Source organism: Sarcophilus harrisii, chromosome 3, assembly GCF_902635505.1.
Source record: "Sarcophilus harrisii chromosome 3, mSarHar1.11, whole genome shotgun sequence".
Classification (NCBI taxonomy): domain Eukaryota; kingdom Metazoa; phylum Chordata; class Mammalia; order Dasyuromorphia; family Dasyuridae; genus Sarcophilus; species Sarcophilus harrisii.
This window is the reverse complement of record NC_045428.1, coordinates 182,566,664-182,581,158: the sequence shown is the minus strand read 5'-3', so window position 1 is coordinate 182,581,158 and position 14,495 is coordinate 182,566,664.

Below are 14,495 nucleotides of genomic sequence, written 5' to 3'. Positions count from 1 at the left end.
AAGTGATACATGGCACCCACACAAAATTTGACCATATATTAAGGTATAAAATCTTTATAATCTAATGTAGAAAGACATAAATATTAAATTAATTTTTTCAGATCATGATGCAATAAAATTACATGTAAAGGACCATGGAAAAATAAACCAAAAATTAACTGGGTATTAAATAATCTAATTTTAAAGAATTGGTGGGCCAAATAATAAATTGTAGAATCAACGAACAATTTAGACAACATACCAAAACTTATGAAACACAGACAAAGAAGTTCTTAAGGGAAATTTTATATCTCTAAATGCTTACAAAAATAAAAAAGAGAAAGAAGGGATCAATAGATTGGGCATGTCACTAAAAAAAAACTAGAAAAAGAACAAATTAAAAACTTCCTCAATTAAATACCAAAGTAGAAATTATGAAAATAAAAGGAGAGACTAATAAAATTGAAATTTAGAAAACTATTGAACTAATAAATAAAAATGGAAGTTGGTTTTATGAAAAAATAATTTGATTAGAAAAATGAAAGAAAAAATCTAATTATCAGTTATAAAAATGAAAACTGAATTTATCACTGATGAAGAGGAAATTGAAGATATAATTAGGAATTTTTTTTGCCCAAGTGTATGCAATAAATCTGATAATCTAATTGAAATAGATGAATATTTAATGATATATGTATATGTATACATATTTCCCAGATTAGCAGAAGAGGAAATAAAATACTTAAATAATCTTATTTTAGAAGAATAAATTGAAGAAGTTATCAAAGTCCTAAGGGAAAAATTTCTAGGGAAGACGGATTTATGTGATTTCTATAATATGTTTAAAAAACAACTAATTAAAATATTATCTAAACTGTTTAGAAAAATAGGAAGAGCTCTATTGAATTTCTTTTATGACACAAATATGGTGCTGATGCATAAACCAGGAAGAGTAAAAACAGAGAAAAATATAGAACATTTCTCTCATAAATGTTGATGCAAAAAAATAAATGAAATAATAGCAAAGAGATAATACCAATTTTTCACAAGGACAACACACTAGGACAAAATGGAATTTATACCAGGAATAAAGGGCTAGTTCAATATGAGGAAAACTATTATCATAATAGATAATATTAATGAGAAAACTAACAGAAATCATACTATCACAACAGATGCAGAAAAAGGTTTTGACAAAATACAACATTCATTCTTATTAAAAACACTAGTGAGCACAATAATGAATGAAGTTTTTCTTAAAATGATGAGCACCATCTATCTAACCATCAACAAGCACTATATATAATGAAGACTAATTCAAAGCATTCCCAATAAGGTCAGGGGTGAAACAAGGATGCCCATTATCCACACTGTTATTCAATATGTACTGGAAATTCTAGGTTAACAATAGCAAAAGAAAAATAAATTGAAATTAAAATAGGTTATGAGAAAACAAGACCAACACTCTTTGCAGATTATATCATGGTATGTCTAGAGAATCATAGCGAATCAACTAAAAAACAACTAGAAACAATTAACTTTAGCAAAGTTGCAGGATAGATACATAAATAAACTCACAGAAACCATTAGGATTTCTAGATATTGCCAACAAAGCTCAGCAGCAAGAGATAGAAAGAGAAATTCCATTTGAATACATACATACACACACACACACACACACACACACACACACACACACACACACATATATATATCGCCCAGGAATGATATGAGCCCAATTACCAAACACGTTACACAATTAAAGTCAGATCTAAATAATTGGAAAAATATCAACTGCTTATGAGTTGACCAAGTCAATATAATAGAAATGACTAGAAAAAATAACAAAATTCTTCTGAAGAACAAAAGGTCAAGAGTATCAAGGGGATTAACAAAAAAAGACAAGGAAGATGGCATAATTGTACTAGATCTAAAATTGTGTTATAAAGTAGCGGTCATCAAAATAATTTGGTATTGGCTAAGAAGTAGGATGATGGAGCAGTGGAATAGGTTAGACACAATAATCCATGATGATTGTAATGTATTTTTTGATAAACCTACAGAAACCTTATAGTGGTGACAATTTGACCAAATTTGCTAGGAAATTAAAAAATATCATGATAGAAACTAGATATAGACCAACATCTCACACCTTATACCAAGATAAGAATCAAAATGTGTTCACAATTTAAATACAAATAGTGATATTGTAAACACAAGAGGAGAATAAGGGAGAGTTTAACTGTTATATCTTTGGAGAAAGGACGAATTTATGAACAAACAAGAAATGAGAAAATTATGAAATGCAAAATGAATATTTTTGATTACATTAAATTAAAAAGGTTTTACACACAACAACTAAAGCCAGTGTAGCCAAGATTAGAAGGGAAATGGAAAGCTGGGACACAATATTTAAAACTTTTAAAATATGTAGAGAATTGAGTCAAATTTATAAGAATACATATCATTCCCCAATTGACAAATGGTCAAAGGTTATGAACAGTAATTTTGAGGTGAAGAAATTAAATCTATTTATCATCATATAAAAAATGCTTCAAATCACTATTGATTACAAAAATGCAAATTAAAACAGATCTAAGGTACCATCTCAAACCTATTTCAGATAGGCTAAAATGACAGATAAAGAAAGTCTTAAATGTTAGAGGCAATGTGGGAAAACTGGGACATTAATGCCTTATTGGTGAAGTTCAAAATTGTGTTTTTGTAGCAGCTCTTTTTGTGGTGTCAAGGAATTGGAAATTGAATAAATGCCCATAAACTGGGAATAAGTTGTGGTATTTGAATACAATGCAATAGTGTTTTGCTATAAGAAATTATGAGCAGCAAGCTGATTTCTGAAAACTTGAAAAGATATAAACTGATGTTGATTAAAATGAGAAGAACCAAGAGAACATTGTACACAGCAATAGCAAGATTGTAGGATAATCAACTATGACAGATTAGCCCTTGTCAGCAATACAATGATTCAAAATAATTACAATATACTTCAGATGGAAAATGCTATCCACATCCAGAGACAGTACTATGGAAACTCAATGTGTATCAAAGCAAACTATTTTCACCTGGTTTTCTGGATGGTGCCATTTTGTCAAAAACTTTTTCATCATCTATAGAGATAATCATACTCTTTCTGTTCCTTTTCTTATTGATATGTTAATTATATCAATAGTTTTCCTAATTTTGAACTAGCTCTACATTCCTAGTATAAATCCCGCCTAATGACAATATTATGAAATACTGCTATAATTGCCTTGCTAGTATTTTGTTCAACACTTTTGCATTGATATTCTTTAGGTATAAGTGACCTTATTAGTGTCATAAAATGAGTCTGGTAGAACTCTATCTATTTTTCCAAATAGTTTGTTTAGTTTAGGAATTAATTATTTTTTAAATGTTTGGTAGGATTCTCTTGTGAATCCAATAGCCTTGGAAATTTTTTTTTCCTTAGGGAATTTATTAATGACTTGTTCAATTACTTCAATTTTTTTATTTTAATAGTAATTTATTTTTTCAAATATATGAAAGAATAAATTTTCAATATTCATCTTTGCAAAATCTTATGTTCCACATTTTCCTCTCTTCAACCGCCTCACCTCCCAAGACAACAAGCAATCTAAAATAGGTTAAATATATGCATCATATCCTTTTTTTCCTAAGATGCAGTTATTTAGAAATTCTATTTCCTGATCTGTAATCTGGGTAATTTGTATTTCATAAATATTAATTGATGTTAATCAGATTGTCAATTTTATTAGCATATAATTGGTCAAAATATGTCCTAATGTTTGTTTTCTTTTTCATTGGTGGTGATTCATCCTTTTCATTTGTTATACTAAATATTTGGTTTTCTTTTTAAAAAATAAATTAATTAATGGTTTCTTTCCATCTTATTTTCCCCTCTATAAAGCCAGCTTTTGGATTTATTTATTAGCTCATAGGTACCACCTTTAGTTTAGTTTTTTTTTTTTTTTTTTTTTTTTTTTTTTTACTTTAGCTGGAGATTTTGCTCCAGATCCTTACTATCATGTGTCTCTCTTTACTTTATGTGTGTGTTTCTTGTAAACAACATATTCTAGCATTCTGGATTTTGAGGCACTCTGCTATATGCTTCTATTTTCTCAGAGAATCCGCCCATTCATATTTATAGTTATGATTACTGTGCATTTTTCAGAATTCCATTTTTTTTTCTGTTTGTCCTCTCTCCTTTTACCCTTTTTCTCCTTACCAGTGTTTTGGTTCTGTCTTTTTCCTCCCACGTGTCCTCATTTTGTCAGTCACCCTCACCATTTCACTTAATCTATTCCCCTTCTATTTCCCTGTCAGGTAAGGTAGATTTCTATGTTCAAACTGATTGTGTATATTGTTACCTTTTTGAGCCAATCCTAATGAGAATAAGGTTCAAGTGATGCTGATTACCCAAACTCCTATCTTCCCTTCCACTTTTACTCCTCTTTATATGAAATAATTTATATCATTCTACCTCTCCCTTACTTCTGCACCTCTTTCTCATCTCTTAATTTTTTAATGTTATTCCCTCAAATTTATCTTACACCTTTGTCTTCTGCCTATTGATATTCATTCTAGCTGTACTATTAATGGTCTAATTTTTAAGAAATATTAAGTATCATTTGCTAAATTTTAGCTCTATTGAATCCCTAATATTTTCTTTGCTCTTTTTAAACTTTTTTATGTTTTTCTTGATTCATGATTTGGGAAGTCAGATTTCTGGTTTAGTTCTGGTTTTCTCCTTGTGAAAATTTGAAATCTTTCTGTTTCATTGAATGAGCATTTTTTCCCTTGCAGCATTATATTTAATTTTGCTTAGTAAGTAATTTTTGACTGCAGTTCTTGCTTTTTTGCCTTATGTAATATCACATTTCATATCCTTCAGTCCTTTAATGTTGCAGCTGTTAAATCCCATGTAATCCTGACTGTGACTTCCTGATATTTGAATTATTTCTTTTTGCCATTTGCCCTTTTTCCCCCCTCCTTGATCTGATAATTCTGAAATTTGGCTATAATGTTCCTTTGAGTTTTAATCTTTAGATTTCTTTCCTGAGGTAATTGGTAAATACTTTCGATGTCTATTTTTCCTCTGGGTTCCAGGACATCAAAGCAGTTTTCTTCTCTGCTTATCAGAGCATATAATTTCTTGGAAAATTCTGTTCAGGTCCTTCATTTAATTATGGATTTTACATAGTACAAAGTTTTTGAGATTGTCTCTTCTGAAACTATTTCCTAGGTCAGTAGTCTTTTTTTATGAGGTATTTTATATTTCCTTCCATTTTTTTTCTTTTGAATTTGTTCAACTGACTCATAGAATCATTAGCGTCTACTTGCCCCATTCTAAACTTTAAGATGTTGTTTTCCTATTTGTTCAAATAGGCTTTTCAAAGAGTTGTTTTCTTCAGTGGAATTGTATATCTCCTTTTCTATTTGGCCAATTTTACATTTTTAAGCAATTGTTTTCTTTTTTCAACCTCTTGACTCTTTCCCCAAAAATTTTCTTGGATCATCCTATTTCTTTTCCCAATTTTTCTTTTCCCTCTCTTTTTATGATTTTTAAATTCCTTTTTCAGCTCTTCCATGAGTCCTTTCCGGACTTTAGAGCACTTCTCATTTTTCTTTAGGATTTTGACCTTAGGTGTTTTGATGTTGTTGTTCCCTTCTAAGTTCAATTTTTTAAATGTTTTGTTTGGGGATGTCTCTAGGCCTGACAGTTGATTTCTCTCATGCTCCATTAATTTGCTAATGATGCCACTCCATATCTACCCATTTTGAACTTAATTTGGTATTAATATACAAAATATGTTCATTCATAACTAATTTCTGACAGACTACTTTTTACTTTTTGCAATGTTTTTGTTGAATATTGAGTTCACATTGCAATAGCTTAATGGCCGAAGTCCTTTTTTAATACCATTTTTTAATACTTGGCTATTGTTTTGTGTTTTAAAGAATATTTTGAAGTTTTTTATTTCATTAAATATCTATTTTCACTCCATAGGATTACACTATTTGTAAACTATTATGATTCTTATAAGGTATTAAGAAAATGGAATCGATAGAGACAGTAATTATGTAATTTAACATGGTTTGGTATGATTGATCTGATCCTACAAGGAGATGTTATGGGCCGGAACTTGAAACAAGGTACTAAGTGGAATTGAGGAGACAGTGGTTAAATCTAATTTAGCATTGATTTAATCCTACAACAAATAATGATTTCCTAGTGATATAATGATTGGAGTATATTCAGTGCACAGCTTATAAGCAAGAAGCTCTCAGGGCCAGACACAGAAACCCACAAGCCCACTCTTGGAGGCCAAGTCACATTCATTCCAACTTTCACCTTTGTGCTGGCTGGAGACATTCGGAGGAAGAGAGGCTGAAGCTGGCAGAGGCAAAGGACTAGTGGCAAGAGCTCTGGGAACCAAGGAAAGAGATAGACCTCTAAGAAAGCTAACTGGGCCCAACGAAGGAAACAATACTTGAAAAGAGAAAATAAAGAATATTGGACTTTAACTCCTGACTGAATTTTAAGTGATTATTACTCTGAACTGAAACCTCTTCTGCTTTTTTTTCCCTAGTGAATGAATTTTGTGTGATCATGAGGGATGCTGCATGGTATTTGATTTGTTTTTTGTTTTTTTTTGCTATTCGAAATATTTTTTCCTCTTGATCTGTGACCTAGGTTTTGAATTTAGTATTCCCAGGAGCTTTCATTTTGGGTGTCTTTCAGGAGGTGACCAATGGATTCTTTCAACTTTTACCTTGACCTCTGGTTCTAAGATTTTAATACTTCTTAAAAATGACATCTAAGGACATTTTTTGATCATGATAATCCAATGATTCATATATTACTTCTTTTCTATCCATTTTCTACTTTAGTAATTTTTCCTATGGAACATTCCATTCTGTACTTAATTTCAATTTTTTAACTTTGTTTTATTTTTTCTTATTGTATCATGTAGTCATTAACTTCTATTTAGGCTATTATATCATCAATAATGTTTTGTACCTCTTTTAATAAAGTTTTTAATTCTCTTTTAAAAGTCTTGCTTACAAAGCTCTCCTTTCTCCTTCCATTTATTTTTCTATTACTCTCATTTGATTTTTAAACCTATTTTTTTCCTTCTTAAATCTTCCAAGAATTATAACTGGGCTTGTGTTTAATTGAAAAAAATTTGAGGCTTTGCTTAAAATTAATTTCCTTTTTCTCTGTTTGTTACTTGACCTTACCTATCACCATAATAGACTTTAATAGTCTGGTTAATTTTTGTCTGCTTTTTCTTACAGCCTCCTTCTTTACTATAGACTTTAGGTTAATATTGGGTTTTATACCCTTTTTTGGGGGGGATGTTGGGAGGAGTCTGACTCAAGCTTCTGTGCTTATATATTTTCTTCTCTTTTTATTGCTCATTCTGGGGGCCTGTAAGTTTTCAAATGATTCCATAGTGTTGTGTTCAGGAAGAGGTCTACTTACTGCCCTCTTGGTCAGAAAATTCCTGACACAGATCTTCATCAATTGGCTTGTATATGATTGAATTTCCATGGACTTATCCTGGGCTTATTCTATATTATCCTGTTGGGAGTTCCAACCAGTGTAGAGTCACTGAACTGTTGATTACTTTTTAGTTTGAAACCTTTTCTTGGTTATTCCACTTCATGCTAACATGCAAGACTAAAGACTGGAATTGAACTGCTGCTTTGCTCCTAAGTTAAAAGCCACACAGCTGTATTTCCAGAACTTGTTCCTTGTCCATCCATTACTTATCTAGGGCCCTACTCATTTATGATTGCTTTTGTCTGCTGCGAATATTCAACTTGGAAGTAGGTAATGGGTGATAGAGTTGCCAGATGGCACCCATTTCTGTGCCCAGTGCTAATTCAGAATTTTCTGGGATTTCTTTATGCACAGGTGCTTTCTGTATTGGGGCTCTGTCTTGGCTCCTTTTCCATCCTTGTTGGATGGAATTCCAAACCTATTGGAATGATTTTTGTAGCCACTGCCAGTAGACATGCTTCTGGCCAATTCTCACTCTCTCTCTAAACTTCTATTACCCAGAAAAATGACTCACAATGACTATTTTTTGGCCTTTTCAGTAGAAACTCAGTCTGACATATTTTCCATGTTATTGTGGGGGAAATGTGCTGAGTGAACTTGATCAAAATTCTTTCTTTCCTTCTGCCATCTTGATACCCAAAGCTTAAGCATTTTCATCTGCATAGTGCTGAATATGTTCAGAATGTTAAAAAAAAAAAGGAGAAAAATCTTAGGAGAAGATATATATACTTGTGGAATTTCTAGAACATATGTTCAATTCTGCCATGAGTGATCTTAGGATCACTAGACTTTCACCATTTCTGCTGATGTTAGGACAAGAGCTATACCAACTTACTGGAAATAGAGTTAATTCAGAATCACAATTAGAACATCTTTTGGGTGAAAAAAGAAAGTCCATAATACTTATGATCAAAATATAAATTCAGTTCAGAGGAGCTCTGGCACAAAATAATTGAATAATATTAAAATTTATTGTCAAAATCTTCAAGAAAAAGTCATAGAGTTCTGTTGGAAAATGTTGGTAATAATTATCAAAACATATGGTAATGATAAAAAAACTAAAATAGATAACTAAAAGTGATTAGATAAGCATTATGTGGAAGGAAGACTATAAAATATTTGGTATTCAAGAAAAAAAAAGCAAGAATATAAAGTAATGGGAAACGCTGTTTTTAATTGGTGTATTATACTTAATTTGGATGACCATTTGGTTTGTTATTGTTTGTCCTTCACTCTTGAAGAGCACCATAAGCACCAGGGAGGTGATGCCATGACATGCAAATTAATTGAATTTAAGTAAGGGAGGACTGTGTGAGGTCATTTTTCTCACTCTCTCCTTTGGAGTCATCTGGGTATAGTGACAAGATAGATCAGGACAACTGGACATGGCCAGTTGGATAGAGTAGATTTTGACTTTTTTTTTTTAACTGGGTTTAGATCTTAGAACACAAAACAATAAATTTCAAATCTACAAATTGTAATGGGCTGAAACTCTTGATGCTCTCATTGCATTGAGATCCCTTTTAGCACTTGAGGCTAATTAGCAATTGGACAATACTCTATTAATATATGCTTGGAGAAAGAATGGCCCCACCCACTCTCAGTGCAAGTTGGATGTGTTGTATAGGAGATTGCATAGAGGATTTGGTAGGTGGAGGAGAATCTTTTCCTAACATCTGTCCCATTTTAGCCAGAAAAGGTTACTAGTTTAGCCCTTAACAAAATTAGTTCCCTGTTTGTCTATTAAAATATTCACCTAATTTCCTGCTCACTGGAGACTTCTTCAGTGAAAGTAGGGTCCTTGGGCCCCACATTGGGTGCCAAGTGTGATGACCATGTATTTTAAAATCAGCCAGAGTCAGGAATTTAGGTTAAGGGAAAATCCTTGATCTTTATTCTTTGGGGAGATGAAGGGGAAAATGGCGATATGAAGTGAGAACAGTTGCGACATGAATCTGACCCTCCGTGCCTCTCCCTCTCTCACAAATCTGAGAGTTACACTATCTTATTCTATGTTTTTCTAATTTATTTATAATATCATTCTTTATGTCTAGATCATGAACCCATTTTGACCTTAGTGTTAGGTGTGGGTCTATGTCTACTTTCAGCCATACTAATTTCCAATTTTCCCAGTAATTTTTGTCAAATAGTGAATTCTTATCCCAAAAGCTGGGACCTTTGGGTTTGTCAAATACTAGATTGCTATAGTCATTGACTAATTAGTTCTGCGAACCTAATCTATTCTACTGATTAACTTCTCTATTTTTTAGCCAGTACCAAATGGTTTTGATAATCACTCCTTTATAATGTAGTTTTAGATCTGATACAGCTAGGCCACCTTCATTTACTTTTCTTTCAATAATTTCTTTGAAATTCTTGACCTTTTGTTTTTCCAGATGAATTTTGTTGTTTGTTTTTTTTCTAGGTCAGTAAAATAGTTTCTTGGGAATTTGATTGGTATAGTACTAAATAAACAGGTTAGTTTAGGTAGTATTGTCATTTTTATTATATTTGTTTGACCTATCCACGAGCACTTTATATTTTACCAATTGTTTAGATCTGACTTTGTGTGGAAAATGTTTTGTAGTTTTGCTTATACAGTGTCTGACTTTCCCTTGGCAGAAAGATTCCCAAGTATTTTAAACTATTGACAGTTATTTTTTAAAATTGTAATAGCTTTTTATTTACAAGTTATATGCATGGGTAATTTTACAGCATTGACAATTGTCAAACCTTTTGTTCCAATTTTTCCCCTCCTTCGCCCCACCCCCTTTCCTAGGTGTCAGGGTGACCAATACATGTTAAATATATTAGAGTATAAATTAAATACAAAATAAGTATACATTTGACAGTTATTTAAAATGGAATTTCTCTTTGTATCTCCTGCTGTTGGATTTTGTTAGTGATGTATAAGAAAGCTGATGATTTATGTGGATTTATTTTGTATCCTGCAACTTTGCTGAAGTTGTGGATTGCTTCTAATAGTTTTTTAGTTGATTCTCTAGGGTTCTCTTAGTATACCATCGTATCATCTGCTAAGAATGATAAAACTCATTTCCTACTCTAATTCCTTAAATCTCTTTTTCTTCTCTTAGTTCCAAAGCTAATGCTCTCTATCTTTTTATTTTTTTATTATGATTTCCCCTCCTTTCCCATATGGAGACTATTCCTTGTTCTTCCAATTTGTTTATGGTATCACTCTTAAATTCATGCATTCATTTGCAACTTATTTTAGGATAAGTTGATGAAATGTTGGTCCATGGCTATTTTGAGTTCTTTTGTTTTCCTGTTTTTGTAGAAATTTTTTTTGTGAAAGAGTGAATTTTTCCCATAAAAGCTGGAGTCTTTAGGTTAATCAAACACTAAGCTACTATGGTCATTGACTATAATACCTTGTGTACCAAGTCTATTGCACTGATCCACTATTCTATTTCTTAACCAGTACTAAGAAATAGCCAGTACTATTCTTGATTATTACTGCTTTATAATCTAGTCCAATAATTGATATTTTTAGGTTACCTTTCTTTGTGTTTTTTTTTCTTTACTTGCCTTAATGTAATTGACTTTTTGTTCATCTAGATGAATTTTTTTCTAGCTCTGTCAGATTTTTTTTTGGTAGTTTGTTTGGTATGGTTTTGAATAATTAAATTAGATTAGGCAGAATTGTCATTTTTATTCCACTGGCTCTGCCTACTCATGACTAATTGATATTTTTTCTTTTTCTTTTTTTAATAATAAGTTTTTATTGACAGAACCCATGCCAGGATAATTTTTTACAACATTATCCTTTGCACTCACTTCTGTTCCAATTTTTCCCCTCTCTCCCTCCCCCCCTCCCCTAGATGGCAAGTAGTCCTATGTATGTTGAATATGTCGCAGTATATCCTAGTTACAATATATGTGTGCAGAACCAAAAAGTTCTCTTGTTGCACAGGGAGAATTGGATTCAGAAGGTAAAAATAACCTGGGAAGAAAAACAAAAAATGCAAACAGTTTACATTCATTTCCCAGTGTTCTTTCTTTGGGTGTAACTGCTTCTGTCCATCATTGATCAATTGAAACTGAATTAGGTCTCTTTGTCAAAGAAATCCACTTCCATCAGAATACATTTTCATACAGTATTGTTGCTGATGTATATAATGATCTCTTGGTTCTGTTCATTTCACTTAGCATCAGTTCATGAAAGTCTCTCCAAGCCTCTATGTATTCATCCTGCTGATCATTTCTTACAGAACAATAATATTCCATAACATTCATATACCACAATTTACCCAACCATTCTCCAATTGAAGGGCATCCATTAATTTTCCAGTTTCTAGCCACTACAAACAGGGCTGCCACAAACATTTTGGCACATACAAGTCCCTTTCCCTTCTTTAGTATCTTCTTGGTATGTAAGCCTAGTAGGAGCACTACTGGTTCAAAGGGTATGCACAGTTTGATAACTTTTTGGGCATAATTCCAGATTGCTCTCCAGAATGGTTGGATTAATTCACAACTCCACCAAAAAAGCATCAGTGTCCCAGTTTTCCGACATCCCCTCCAACATTCGTCATTATTTTTTCCTGTCATCTTAGCCAATCTGACAGGTGTGTAGTGGTATCTCAGAGTTGTCTTAATTTGCATTTCTTTGATTAATAGTGATTTGGAACCCTTTCATATGAGTGATAATAGTTTCAATTTCATCATCTGAAAAGTGTCTGTTCATATCATTTGACCATTTATCTAAATGATATTTTTTCAATTGTTTACATCTGACTCTGTGTGGAAAAGTGTTTTTTGTGTTCATACAGTAGCTTCCTAAGTGTTTTGTATTGTTTTGTTATTTCAAATGGAATTTCTCATTCTATCTTTTGATGCTAGCCTTTATATTGTTTACATAAAGAAATTCTGATGATTTATTTGGGCTTATTTTATATTCCATAATTTGCTAAAGTTGCTAATTATTGAAAGTATGTAATCATGTCATCTTCAAATAAAGATAGTTCTAATTCTTTCAATGTCTTTTTTCTTTTATTCCTAAAGCTAACACATTTATTACTATATTGAATAATAGTGATAATAATGTATATTATTATTTCTTCCTGATTTTATTGGGAAGGTTTCCAGATTATCCTTATTACAGAAAATACTTGCTGATAATTTCAAATAAATACTACTTATCATTTTAAGAAATGCTTCTTTTATTCTTATGCTCTATAATTTATTTTTATACACTTATTTTTTTTTATTTTCATGTGTTATTTTTAAAACCACATTTTGTCTTCTAATTGCCTAGAATTGTCTTCTATCTAGAAGCATCTTTCTTTCTTTCTTTCTTTTGTCATTTGTTTTTGTCTCTTTCTCCCTCTTTCACTCTTTCTTCCTTTTTTCCTCTTTCTTTCTTTTTGGTTATTGATATGCATTCATTTAAAAATATTTGCATATGAGGCATGTTGGGACAAAACAATCATAAAAAATGAGAAAAAAGATGAAAAAAGTATGTTTTAATCTGCATTCAGTCTCCATGGTTTTTCCTTTGAATATAGATAGCATATTCTGGATTACTGATTTGCTGAGAATAGCCAAATCTATCATAGTTGATCATCACACACTCTTGCTGTTATTGTGTACAATATTTTTCTGTTTCTGCTTGTTTCACTCAGCATCAGTTCATGTACATATTTACAGGCTTTTTCTAAAATCAGTCTTTTCCTAATTTCTTATACAGCAATTATATTCCAATTACTTTCATATGCTACACCTTATTCAATCATTTCCCAATTGATGGGCATCCACTCAATTTCCAGTTATTTGCCACCACAAAAAGAGCTGCTAGAAACATTTTTGTACACGTGGGTCCTTTCCTCTCTTTTATGATTTCTTTGGGATACAACTCTAGTAGTGGTATGGCTGGATCCAAGGATATTCATAGTTTCATAGCCCTTTGGGTATAGTTCCAAATTGTTTTCCAGAATGGTTGGATCATGTTCCATTCCACCAACAAGGAATTTGTATCTAAGTTTTTCCAGGTTCCTTCTAACATTTATTATTATCTTTTCCTGTCATGTTAGCCAATTTTAGAGGTGTGAGGTAGTACTTCATAGGTGTTTTAATTTGCATTTCTCTAATCAATAGTGATTGAGAACATTTTTATACTCTACATTTTTATGACTATAGATGATTTTAATTTTTTCATCTGAAAATTGTCTGTTCGTATCTTTTGACCACTTATCAACTGGATTTCAGTTCTTTATATATTTTAGAAAAGAGAAACATTGGCGCAAAAAATTTTCCCCCAACTTTCTTCTTCCTTTCTGATATCACTTGGCTGCTTTTTTTTGGGGGGGTGCAAAAAAGTTTTTAATTTAATGTAATCAAAATTGTCCATTTTGTATTTCATAATGTTCTCCAGTTCTTCTTTGTCCATAAATTCCTTCATTCTCCACATAAGTGATAGATAGACTATCTCTTGCTCTCCTAATTTCCTTATAATATCATCTTTATGACTAAATCATGTGTACATTTTGACCTTATTTTCTTATGGAGTGTGAGATGTAGCCCTATTCTGAGTTTCTGACATATTATTTTTTAGTATTTCCAGAAATTTTTGTGGAATAGTGAATTCTTATCCCAAAAGCTGAAGTTTTGTGGTCTATCAAATAGTAGATTATGATAGTTATTGACTATTGCATCATATGTACCTAACCTTTTCACTGATCCAACACTCTATTTCTTCTCCTTTTGATGACTGCTGCTTTATAATAGTTTTAGGTCTAGGCCACCATCCTTTGTATTTTTTTCTCATTAATTCCCTTGATATTCTTGATCTTTTATCCTTCCAGATGAATTTTGTTATTATTATTTCTAGTTCTATAAAATATTTTTGGCAATTTGATTGATATAGCAATGAACAAGTGGAATAATTTAAGTAGAATTTTCATTTTTA